The following is a 10,585-nucleotide window of genomic DNA, read 5'->3' as shown; positions in this document are numbered from 1 at the left end:
GTTTTTCTGTTTGCTAAGTAAATGAAAAATTAATTAATCTATAAACAAAAAAAAAGAATCAAGGATTTTCTGTTAAGTCGGGATTTGTACCGAAAGGTGACATCACTTATTCGATTATTAAATTAATCGGGTTAGGGGTGTTACATGGGGTGCCAGTAACAATCACGTCAGACCGAGATACAAGGTTCACTTCAAGGTTTTGGATAAGTCTGCAACGAGAGCTTGGTACACGACTGAATTTTAGTACTGCTTTCCATCCACAAACCGATGGACAGTCCGAGAGAACGATTCAAACTCTCGAGGACATGTTGAGAGCAGTGGTTCTCGACAGAGGATAAAATTGGGAAGTTGTACTACCGTTGATCGAGTTTGCCTACAACAACAGTTTCCAGGCGACAATAAATATGGCCCCATATGAAGCATTGTACGGGAGAGAGTGTAGATCACCACTCTACTGGGATGAGGTTGGTGAAAGAAGAATACTCGGGCCAGATTCGATCGAGGAGATGATTGAGATTGTGCGACAAATTCGACAAAGGATAAAAGAAGCTTAAGACCGACAGAAGTCGTATGCTGATGTCCGGCGTACAGATTTACAGTTCAATACGAGAGATAAGGTGTTCTTGAAAGTATCTCCGTCGAAGGGGATAACGAGGTTTGGTGTAAAGGGGAAGTTGAAGACACGATACGTAGGGCCTTATGAAATTCTTGAGAAGGTGGGACCCGTAGCGTATAGGTTGGCACTGCCACCGAGTTTTGGGACTATGCATAACGTGTTCCATGTGTCATAAATACGAAAGTATGTGTTCGATCCCAAACACGTGGTTCATCAAGAGGAAATGATTTTGAATCCCGACTTGAGTTATGAGGAGAAGCCCGAAGCTATTCTGGACAGGAAAGTGCAAGAATTGAGAAATAAATCGATCGCGTCCGTGAAAGTACTTTGGAAACACCATGGCCACGAGGAGGCTACTTGGGAACTCGAGGATAAAATGAAAGAGAAATACCCGGAGTTGTTCGTTAGAAATGAGTAAATTTCGGGACAAAATTTCTGTTAAGGTGGGTGGAATGTAACACTCGTACTTTTAAGTACGAATCTAATTTATGAAACGAAATAATTGATAAAATTATTTCGGATTTTATGCTTCTCGTTAATGTGCCTTGAGTGGAGTGTTGTTTATGTGTTTAATGTGGAAAAATAGGAAACGTGCTTATTTTGTTTAATTATGAACGATGGGAGACAAGTGGAAGGTCTCGTTGAAAGAATGACGACGATATTGCTATATTTAGCAAGACGAATGAAATACGTGGAGATGATTTTTTTTATGGAAGACGACGTGCGTAAATCGATGAATGGTTGAAGGAACTATATTTGGAATAACACCAAATATGAGTTGTGCCGTTAAACGTGCTTTAATTTTTTTTGGTTGTGAAGAGCGAGATAACAAAATTTAATAAAGACGCGTGAATTTTAATTATCAAAGGAAAATACGAGAAAATAAAGTATGTATTTACTTGGGTACATACAATGGCCTTGGGCCATAACAATCAAAAAAGCCTAACAATTTAAATATTATACTAACTTGGGCTTCCAATTAAATTGAGCCCAAGACCATTAAATTAATTTAGAAGCCCAATTTCTTTCCAAACAATTGGGAGCAAGCCCAAAAGCCTTTCTTCTTCCTCTTCCTCACAATGTGGTCGACGGCTTCTTCACAATGAGACCCTCCAATTTCCACTCCTTCCACCTTCTATCTTCCACCATCAATGCCCACAAACCAAGAGTCACCACCACTTCTCAATTTATGCTCTTCTCTAACTCCTCACATTACACTACACACACAAAAAGGAGAGAGAGAGAGAGAGTGAGAGAACCGAGAGAGAGCCGAGAAAAAGCAAGAGGAGGAGGAGTCCATTTTTACCATTCTTGTCCATTCACCACCAAAATCAACCATTTATTTTGAGGTATACTCTTTTCTAAATCTTAAAGCATGAGTAAATGGTAGCTTGCATATATCATTTCATAATTCCTTTCCATAACCAACTCAACCAATTAGCAATTGAAACAAATCGAATAATCGCCGTATGTAATCGAAAGTACGAAAGAACTTAACTTTAAAATAATAACGCGTGTTGCGGTTTGATTCGGGGTCGTTCGGGGTGGTTTTGGAGAAAGGGAAGCCGCTGCCGGCGACGGGCAGCGGCGGACAGCCGCGCTCGATGTCCCCGGTGCGGACAGCGGCTCCAAGCGCGACGACAGTAGCTCTCTTCCCCGTGGCAGCAGCGGCGGCGTCGTGGCAAAGTGGTAGCTGTCTCGCGGCAGCAGCAGCATCACGGCAGCTCCCGGCGACTTCTGCAGCGACGGCTGCGACGGAGGCGACTCCCTGGCGAGACAGCAGCGGCATCGTGACGACGACGGCAGCCGGGGAGTCGGAGGAAACCGACGGGAATTCAGGGATCGATTCTGGTTTCCGTCGGATGTAGAAGAAAGGTGTAGAGTAGAGAGGGAGAGAGAAGATAGAGAGAGAGATAAAAGAATGGGGCCATTTTGTTTATTTAAAAGTTTGGGCCTTTTGTTTCTTTTAATGAATTGGGCCTCTAATTTTAAATTGGTTTAGTCGTTAGATGGGCTCTATTTAATTGTTGGGTTTTAAGAATTAAGATTTGAGAAGTAAGAGGTGAGGTAAATAATTAAGTCTCGGGCTTTTAAATAAAATCTTCGGGCCGATATTTAATCGTGACGAGTTATTTAATAATTCCCGAAAAAATACAGAAGGAAGAATAATTTTATCGTAAGTATGAAATAATATATTTCCAAGGTAAATAATTGCGATAGTTAAAGTATGCGCTTAAATAATTTTTAGAAATTATTTTCGACGTCATGGAAAATACAAGGAGCCAACGGAGGAAAGAACGAGCGTAAGCGGCCGACCGGCGTCGCACGCGACGCCTTGGGCAGCCACCGAATAATCGAAAATACACGAAAATCGAGAAAACAAAATAAAAGATTTTAATTGGAGTGCATGCATTCTAAATATCTTCGTTACCAAGAATTTGATATGGACTTTATGTATTTTCCGAAAAGGTGGTTCACACGGCCGCTAAAATCGGAACGAGAAGCTACTTAAGAAAAACTCTAAGCTTTTGAGGTGGGCTTTATTACTTAAACTTTTTATTTGAAATTGATATGTCTATGGTAAAATAAGGGAGGTTTAAAATATTATGTCATGCCGTGTTTTATGTTTTGAAATTGCCTATCTGATTGTCTACTAGAATAATGTTCTACTAGACTTTGATGGTTAACGAATTCGGGTCTAACTAGGGTCTAAGCCCTACTTAGGCTAGTGCACTGATGGGGATCGTGAGCCGTCCCCTAGGTCAGCCGGTCCAGTGATCGAGTTTGTGGCCACATTCTCATTTCACATGATGGTTCAGATATGGTATATGATGGAGGATGACGATTGTCCGCGCGGACACTATTTTAAGGAATGATTTTAGTGTTTCTCGGCCTTTTTAAAGTAAAACCCGAGATTCACTCGATGATGGCTTGACATTACTTAAACGATAAATGTATTTTGGGCATGAGTTCACTGGGTGTATCAAGTACTCAGCCCCTGCATATGTTTTCCCTATGTGCATGTTGAGCAAGGTCGGGAGGCGGAGGATGTTGAGCGATGACCCAAGAACGTATTCAATCACTGTTCCGGTTACTACTATGTCTTCATACATAGTAGTAGCTAAACTCTCATTTGCTTCTGCTACTAAATGTTTTAAGAATTTCTGTTATTTTCTTTGAACTGTTGAACTCTGTCATTTTCGTTATGTAATTTCGGGATTGAACCTTTGGTTTGAATAAATGAAATTTCATCTTTGAGCGATATGTCGTACTTCCTTGATCGCTACCCCCTTCTTCCCCGCTTCTTAACTCCCCCACTAGTCACGATTCCCCGTGCTTCCTATCTTTAGGAAGTGAGGTCGTGACACTTGAAGATTCCGGCCACCTGCCGGCGAGGAGCATCATGCCTGATTCATTCCAGCCGTCGTAGTTCCAGAAATTTCTCCAGTTTCAGTTTCCGATGAGCCAAACAATCTTTTACTTGCTTTGTTTTTAAGATTTCTTAGTTTAAGTACTTGTTTTTTTTTGCTTGCCTTTGACTTGGATTCCAGTAGCTACTTAGTTGGAACATCTTTTGGGTGATAATCTTGAATGCAATGAAGTTTATTGTGGTTTTATTTTGTGTTTCAGCTTGCTTATTATTTCTTTATGCCTAGTAGCTAGATCTGATAGTTTTACGTTGATTTCTGTTGTTTAAGTGCTTGAATCTGCTTTGCTTAGTTATATCTAGGTTTTCTTGGAGTGTTTACAAGTTTTAATCAGGTTAAGTTCCTAAAAAATGCATGGGAATCGTTTCTGCTTGCTTCTGTCACCTTGTCTCGCTGACCAGTTTGCGTAGATCTCAGTTTTCTTAGCTTTCGTTCTCGATTTCAAGTTAAATATTGCATTTACGAATTTTCAAGCTTGATCATTAATCAATGGAGTTTGTTAGATCTTGTTTGTTTAGCTTGGTGAAGTAGATAATGTCACAATCAAAGAATGGGACCACTTGTGTTGCTTTTGTTGCTTTTTGCTTTTGTACTTGCATTTTTTCAGCTTTTCTGCACACCTAGGAGACAATTTGCCAGCATGTGCTTTGATTCTCTTTACATTTTGTTTAGGTATTTTTTGTAAGTTTTGTCTAGTAGTTTCTCACATGCACACTCGTACCCTAATTTACACACACACTTTATTTTCTTTTATCACGTAGCATTTAGAGCCCACCCTGACCTACTGGTCAGGAGGGGTATAGGTTCCATTTCATTTTCCGACTAGGTAAAACTCAACCCCCAAAAAAAGCGTGGTAGCTAACCAACCGCTCCCAGAATGTCATCGCAAGTGTATCTCGCCTACATCCATCTCTGTGGGATTCGACCCTTACTCCACTATACTAGCCAGTAAAAGTGGGTTGAGGTATTTTTTTGTTGATAGGGAAGATAGACACAGACCCAACGACACAGCTAGGTCTAGGTACCCTCCTGGCCAGTTGACACACACACACAGAGTCATAGTCTCATCTTTTCCCTCTATCAAATGGCGCCGTTGCCGGGGATGGATGGCGTTTTTGCATACATCTGTTGCATGACACTTTGGTGTACATATAGTTAATTGTTTTTCTTTTATTTTGTTTCTTAGTTTATGAGGAGTTTTGTTAAGAATTTTGGTGTATTTTTTGTAAATAAACTTTTCTTTATTTTTTGTGTTCCGCAGTTAAATGAAACTGAGTCCAACTGGCCAAAGGAAGAAGGGGCAAATCCAGTCACCACTCATTCAGAATTAACCACTGCCTTGCCTGTTGACTTGGATGCGAGCGGTGAGGAGGATCGCGGCACAGCCATCAAGAGTGAACCGGAATCAATATCCGCAACTGAAGAGGAGAAAGCCAACATGGCTAACCAGGAAAATGATCCCGAGATAAGCTCGTTGTACGCTCACTTGGATGGCGAACCACCACAAGCAATCATCACGACCCTAGGACAAGAAGCAATCTACGTGGAGCCCCACATTATGGCCGTCCTGCCTGTGTTTTTGGGAAGGAGTTGTGACAGCCCATATGACTTCTTGCATGAATTTTGCAAAATCTGCAAGGCTCTAAAGCGGCCAGCGGGGTCGAGCGAAGGCGACTACAGACTGAAGGCCCTTCCCTTTGCCCTTAAAGGGGAGGCGAATACTTGGTTCAAGAGGCTGCCACCAAATTGTATCAGAACCTGGTCTGACTTCAAGATGATGTTCTTGGATCAGTTCTTCCCAGCGGCCAGGGAAAGTGCACTAAGAGATAAAATCCGAGGAGTTACACAAGGTTATGATGAGACCCTGAGTCAGTACTGGTCAAGATACATGAGTCTATTGGACGCATGCCTAAACCACCACATGTTGGAAGTAGAAATTTACTCGATTTTCTATGAGAGGATGAATGCGGAGAGCAAGGACTTAGTGAACTCATCAAGTGGAGGAAGTTTTTCCAAACTACGAGTTAGTGAGGCCAAGAGAATCATGGAAAGACTTCTCTACGCGAAAAGAGCCTATGACAATCCACGTACTCTCCCGTCTAGAAGAGGTATGGCAAATGCTGCAGCAGTGGGAAATAATAATCAATTAGAGAGTCGGATTGACAAGCTCGAGAGGGCACTTTTGTCAGCAATTAAGAAGAGTAAACTGCAAGTTCCTCCAGTTAATGCCACCACTGTAACTGCCCAAGAGGATCACTATCCAAATACGACTGGGCTTTGGAATTCAAATAGGAACTGGAATCCTGAAAAGCAGGAGGACACACCTTGGAGAGAACACCTGGACTTTAGATGGGGAGAGGGAAACTCTAACCAGCCCAACCCACCTCAGAATGCATACGATGGACCCCCAGCCCAAGATTCACAGCCGAACTGGTCAGGAAGAAACCAGCATAATCCGCACCCACCAAATCCATATCAAAATACCACCTATGTGCCACAATATCAGATGGGAAACTAGAATTACAAATCTCATTCACCCCAACATTGCCAAAATCACCCATGCCCTAACCCTAACCAGCATCACCACCCCAACCAGTTCAGTCAGTACCCTTCACATTAATCAGCCAAACTACCCTTACAATCAAAACCATCCCATCTACCAGTCGCATCCCAACGGCCAGTATAACTCCCATCACCAGCAAAATCCCTACCTACACCACCTGAATCCCAATCACAGCCAACCCCACAACTCTAACCAATTCAGCCAGTACCCCTCTCATCAAAATCAGCCAAACTATACCTAGCACCCATACCCTAACACCCAGTATAATCCCCACCATCAGCAAAATCTTAACCATTTCCTACACCAAAACAAGTCAGGAAGATCTATGGAAGAGATGATGGGAGAGATGCTTGCTTACCAGCAAACCATAAGGAGTGAATTTCAATCAAATAATGAAGTGGTGCAAGGCATGCAAAATGCCCAGAAAGAGCATAAGGAAAATATGGACATGCTGAATAAGCAACTGTCCTACCTGGCCAGTTCGATGAACGAGATTTGTGGGAATGCAGAAACGCTCCCAGTTACGGTGCACATACCTGACAAGGCTAATGTGAGGAAGGTGACATTGTGGTCAGGAACATCCTACAAGGAGCCTGAACGGAAGGAGTCATTTGGGGAATAAAGCAAGACGAAGGATAAGGGGGACATACTGACCAAGAAGAGTGGTCCTGATGAAACTGATCCAGTTGTTGAACCTCAAATCAAATAGGTCCGGAAGAGAGTTCAAGGGAAACCACTAAAGAACCTGATGAAGAGGTGAAGGAAGAAAAATCATTCCCTTACTGTTTTGTAAAAAAGAGGAAGGAGGGAGAACCCGTAGATTACATGTCTATCTTTGGGAAACTTGAAGTGACCATACCTTGCATCCAAGCTGTAAAGCTACCTCCACTCGGTACAAATATAAAGGTGTACATAGTTGGAATTACAAGGGAGGAAGAAAAGATTGTGACAGAAGGCAACACTCTAACCATGGTCTTGAAGAAGCTACCACCCAAGAGGAGTGACCCAAGATGGTGTGATCTAACTAGTAGCCAAACGCTTACTGACCAGGATATTGAAGAGACTATTTGTCAGAAGTCAAGATTCACTAGAGCCACTAGGGCTCACCAACTGGCCGAGAAGAAGGCAGAGAGAAAACAAGGGCCGAAGCGCGCATCGAGGCGAATCATCGGGCGTAGGATTGAGAAAAAGAAGGGCCCAACAAGTTCATGATCTTGTAGAGATCTCAAGCGAGGAGGACAAGACTCCTTGCAACAAAAAGAAGAGCAAGGACACTAATACTGGCCAAGAAGATAGTGGACCTCCTACATGTAACACCCCTTACTCGGTTAGTTTTAACCGAATAAGTGACTTTACCTTTCGGTACGATCGATAAACAAAACCTGCCTATTTTTTTTTCTTACCATTTTGCAACCACTCAACATACAACACTATCATAAAAGAAACTAAACCTGATAACACAACTATTTACTACTATACATAACAAAATAACATTAACTTGTTTCGATAGATATATATACAACTTCACTAGCAAAAAGAAGGTTATAACCTTACATTTGTAACCCAACTATTTACAAACAAAAGAGCCTAAGCATGCCACGTGTAAACTCCAACTTTACCTGCAAAAAGGGGGGGGGTAGTGACTTGACACGTGCTGCTGCCAGCTAGCGGGTTCACTCGCTTCTATACTCTGCAAGAGGGAGAAGAAATGGGGGTGAGCTTCGAAAAGCTCGTAGTGTAATCGCATTCCAGAGTAAAACCTCTAAAACTTCAATCTATATCACTATCACAAGTAAACACTTTATTACCTGGAATGTCGTACAACACATATTCAATTTATATCGGCATCAATATACAAGTTCAAACCAATGTCACCCAGCATAAGCATTCATAACAGTTTGAATCATTTAAAGAAATCACTTATATAGTTTACAAATAGTGCAACATCACAATCATTTTAATCATGTAATACTTTCAATAATAACCATCTATCACCTATCAATCAGAATTATATAACACAATACAACAAAACTTTACCTGAGGAAAACATAACTATTTAAAGAATTCAAAGCACAACTATATTATTTCAAAAATAGAGCCCCCGAGTTATGTTGAGTGATGGACACAGGTACACGGACACTATCTGTAGCCCGATGAGGGCGTTTATCATGTAAGTCCGTATCGGACACGGTAATCTTTCATATGGCCTATGCAAGACAACTGTCATATATTACTCATATAGGGTACCTTTCAACTATCGATATATCATATAGACCATCGCTTCGGTTATCCAGAAGACGAGTGATCAACATGTGTGCAGTACTGCTGTCCTATGGCATGCCAACTATACCATGTGATTCACTCAAGCAATGGGGCATAACGCAACTATTTCACATCAACTTTCACATTATTCGACACATATAGCTATTTACATCACTTTGAAGTATATAAAAGCCACACAATCATTTTTAAGTTCTATGCATAAGCATGCGAATCACAAACAAGTAGTAAAATTTATCGAAGTTAAAGGAATTAAATTCTAGAACACGCGTACACTACCTGTACACGTCAAAAAAATGCTATTACTTGCTTAGTCAACCATGGAGGTGCCCTTTTCCCTTATCGCTTGTGCTTGCACTCGGTTCACCTAATTTTTAAACAAACACATATAAAAATTATAAATAAACACTTAAAGCACAAATATGGAAGCTAAAATATCACATCTATCTATTTCCCTTTTAGCATAAAACCTCTATTCTCAACTTGAAAGCTATAAAAAAAAACATTGACTGCATTACATCATCTTCATATAATAAACTGACTTAGCTCGGATATAACTAGGGGTCGAGCCCTACACCAAAATAAACCTCTAGGTATCTATTTTAATTACAAAAAAGGTTTTCCTCAAAATTCCAAGGGATTAGGGAGTTATGAACATTTTACTACAGCCTGCCAGTTTGTGACAGATTCTGGCGACTGTTTAGCATGAATATTTAAAAATAGCAAACGTTGATGAAATGCTCTGAAATTTTACAGACATCTTCCCAAGACCTTCTAGTATGCATAAAAATTTTTAGAACATAAATTCTAGCATGTTAAGGTGGCCGGAAATGATCAGTACAGCAGCACTAGAACAGCCTACATACAAGCTATTTTCTATTTGTGTATCATTGGGTAATTTCCCCAAACACTTCATGTTCAATAACAAGATTACATGGTTTTAGTCCAATTATGACTCATCTCCAACAATTGAAATCCCCAATTCAAGAACCCTAATTTTTTGACCAAACAAAAGGATCACAACAAATTAACACCGATACTACACATAAAAACAAGATTAAAGAGTTCATGGGATAATCTAACCTCCTACTGTACCTATTTTGGATATTGGTTTGATGTAGATTTGAATTTCAATTTATAACATGGAGATAGACTAATGGGAATTGGGACTTGGGTAAGCTATGTGCGTTTTCGGCATCCCGACAACTTCGCCGGTGATTTCGGGGCTAAGGTGTGCAGCTGAACGGAGGGAGAGAGCAGGCTGTTGAAAATTTACACAGAGAGAGGGGTGGAACTTGGCGTGAAGAGGGAGTGGAAAAAGAGAAAAGAGGTGAGGAGAGAGAGAATAGTTAATTTCTACCCTAATTCCTTTTTCATACACACATTACACGTAACACTCCCACTTCCACCTCACTTACTATTATTTTTTTCTTCTTTTTCTTTATCTTATCTTATCTTCTCTTCTTTTTTTTCATTCTAATTTCTAATTGCTATATTTATCTCTTCTATTCCTAACAAAACATATACATATAAAACCACTAACTAAACTATAAATCCTAATCTCTAATTTCTAATTCTTCTAAGGTTGGGATATTACACTACAAAACCTGGGGAGGATCCAAAACATGCAAAAACCAAGTCATCGACCCCTGCTGTTGCTGGACATCCGTCATCGACCCTTACTATCCAGGAAGGGGG

General features: G+C 40.8%; 1 long non-coding RNA gene across 2 annotated transcripts; it reads right to left on the bottom strand.

The window, feature by feature from the left end:
• Window positions 1-8,043: 8,043 nt before the first annotated feature.
• On the bottom strand, window positions 8,044-10,202 carry LOC121755235. Of its 2 annotated transcripts, none has more exons than XR_006040671.1 (3): window positions 9,971-10,202; window positions 9,167-9,254; window positions 8,044-8,297 (listed from the first exon to the last, which is right to left on the bottom strand). It is a non-coding gene; the product is annotated as an uncharacterized LOC121755235 (long non-coding RNA). The 2 variants fall into 2 exon arrangements; XR_006040670.1 differs by having other exon boundaries at window positions 9,983-10,202.
• Window positions 10,203-10,585: the final 383 nt, after the last annotated feature.

This window comes from Salvia splendens, chromosome 11 (genome assembly GCF_004379255.2).
Source record: "Salvia splendens isolate huo1 chromosome 11, SspV2, whole genome shotgun sequence".
Taxonomy (NCBI): domain Eukaryota; kingdom Viridiplantae; phylum Streptophyta; class Magnoliopsida; order Lamiales; family Lamiaceae; genus Salvia; species Salvia splendens.
Note: the sequence above shows the minus strand (reverse complement) of the source record. Positions and strands in the feature narration are given on the sequence as shown.